Source organism: Portunus trituberculatus, chromosome 18, assembly GCF_017591435.1.
Source record: "Portunus trituberculatus isolate SZX2019 chromosome 18, ASM1759143v1, whole genome shotgun sequence".
NCBI classification, from domain to species: domain Eukaryota; kingdom Metazoa; phylum Arthropoda; class Malacostraca; order Decapoda; family Portunidae; genus Portunus; species Portunus trituberculatus.
This window is the reverse complement of record NC_059272.1, coordinates 21,345,986-21,348,485: the sequence shown is the minus strand read 5'-3', so window position 1 is coordinate 21,348,485 and position 2,500 is coordinate 21,345,986. Positions and strand designations below refer to the sequence as shown.

Here is a 2,500-nt window from a genome sequence, read left to right as displayed (position 1 = left end):
GGCACGCAAAGTGTAAACTGCAATCATGACACGTTAGGTTCATTGTGATCTAGCCATGAAAGGCTACTTGTGAATCCTCAGAAGACTGCAGTTTACAATATTGTGCCATGCAATTATATAGAACAGTGATTGTAATCAAAGAGCAATTTGCACTCACCATGAGATTGCAGCAGAGGTAATCTACCAACTTAGTGGTGGTAACAGGAGGAGACAAGATTCAAGGATAGGGCATGGGAATGCCTCTATAGCAATGACAGAGCCAAGGTTGACCAAAGTCAAACGGAGTCTTGCTGTTGGTAATCTTTGCTTCAGTCAAGGTATCAAGACAACCACTTCTGTAAGCATCCTGTAAGTAAGTAGATAAATATTTACAAGTTGTTCCTCACTATCATCCCCAATTTCCTTGAGGAAAAACAAGATTTTCGGGCGAGAAAAGCTAATACTATAGGCCATTTTTGGCAATTTAAAAGTCTAGGGGTAAAAGTGCCATGGAGGAAAAAAAAAAAAAAAAAAAAAAAAAAAAAAATAATCCACTACATTTGTGGCTGTATCTGCTACATTTAGCAAAAACCCAAATGAAGTACTAACCAAATCCAACATTATGACCTAGCCTAGGGAGACTGCACTCCCTCCTTGGGATAACCCCATGGTTACTAACAAAACCCTAACCTAACTGAACTAAATTCTAACCTATATACAAAATTTAGTGAAGCATTAGCAACACTGCTCACCAATAACAGCAATTCAAATTGTTTTAAAACTCAAAATGAAAAGAAAAAAAAAAAACTTAACTTACCAATAATATCCCAGAGTTGCAACAAAATCTTAATTGGCAAAACCTGTTGGAAAAGTGTGTTAGTATCCTCAATATTGTATGGATCAAGTATATTTCGGTACACTAAACAGAAAATAAGCAAACTACAAAGAAAAGAAAATTCAGTATACAGAGCACAGACACCGACTCTGAGAGGAGAAATTAGCTATAGCACTCTGGAAAGCAGAAGTAGAGAAAATCAATTGAAGTATCTAAAGTACACAAGAGAAAATGAAAGTAATTATCTGCTTAAAGAATATTGGGATAAAATAATGAACATACCCAATGATTACTGGATCCAAACAACTAAAGAATTTTTTGATAATTTAAAACTAAAATATTCAGATTTGAAGAGAATGAAGACAAAATTTAAAAGAACAAGTTCTATATATACAATGGTATATATAGAAAAAAATTGGAAGAAGTGGCAGAGGTCTAGTTTAAAATCATTGAATAAATCTAAAGAAAGGATAAAAAGAAAAGTTTTCTGACAACAAATCATTAATCAGAAACATTATATAAGGCAAGGACAACAAGAACCTTAAGGTGAAAGAGAGAAAGTGGCACACGAATAGCAATACAAAATGCATCATGTGCAATAGTAAATTAGAAAATCTAAACTTGTTACAGTGCCCAGCTTATGCAAATAGAAGAAAATAATGCAAGCAGAAAAACTTAATACAGAGGAAGAAGACAATCATAGAATTAAGTGTTACTCATACAAAAAATGATTGAAGAAACCAAGACAATGATATATGAAATGTGGAAAATTTGGGATCGGCAAAGAAAAGTTATCGATATACGTAATCAAATGAGCTGAAAAAATTACCATGCAGTGAGGATCATCAGGGAAGCGCCAATAGGGCAACAAGCATCCCGCATGACACCTGCCCTGATCACCAGACCACAGCCACTCCCTCCTAATAAGCTAACATGGTGCTGCCGCGCTGCACCCTTTCAAGGAAATCACAAAAATGTCTGGTATCTGGTATTACTCACAATTTGGGAAGCAATATCAACCAGTGATGCACACATATGCCAAACAAGTCTCTTGCATTTCTAGAGTAGCGGTGATAGAACTCAAAAGGCTGAAATCACAAGTCACAGCATTGGGCGTCCATGGTGAAAGCAGCTTAGCAAGTGATAGAAGCTCGTGCCTCGTGGTTCACCCTCTCAGGAGAAACAAATGCAGTAATTTGCAACTCCCGGCATGGCGGGCTCTTATTGGAAGTCATATAGCCGAACGTCCGTGATTGGTTTTGCTGTGATACGTCATGTAGGTAATTAACTACCGACATAGCAGGCTCTCATTGGACGTCCGTGACACGTGAATTATACACACCAAAACTAATCACCATAAAAAAGAAATATAGTGTTTTTGCCGGAACTTCCACGGGACCCAAAACGGCCTGCTAATGTAAATAGCACAGGAAGAAGAGGAGGAAGACTGAGGAAAGCACGCAGCCCTCCAGCTGTGGCCGACATGCACAAGCTTACCTCATGGGCCGGCCTTGCCTACGCAGCATCTGAATTCCTTTCCGTTTTCCTTCCCTAGTCTGCATGTAAAATGACGTCCACTACCTTCGACACTGATATAAGTTCTTTGAAAGTATAAATACTATGAAAGGTTTACAAAAAGACTAAATACCAGATAACCCTCCAAATCCAAAGCGTTTCAGTGGTGGT

General features: G+C 37.9%; 1 protein-coding gene across 2 annotated transcripts in view; it reads right to left on the bottom strand.

Annotated features, from left to right (window-relative positions):
* Positions 1 to 2,500, bottom strand: part of LOC123505551 (protein tramtrack, beta isoform-like) — a 57,806-nt gene that overhangs the window by 14,153 nt on the left and 41,153 nt on the right. Inside the window, exon 6 of one of the 2 annotated variants that reach the window (XR_006675199.1) lies at positions 158 to 346. The exons of the other annotated variant lie outside the window; for it this stretch is intronic. The gene's annotated coding sequence lies outside the window, so the exon portion shown is untranslated. The remainder of the gene's footprint in view (positions 1 to 157; positions 347 to 2,500) is intronic. 2 annotated transcript variants of the gene reach the window in all.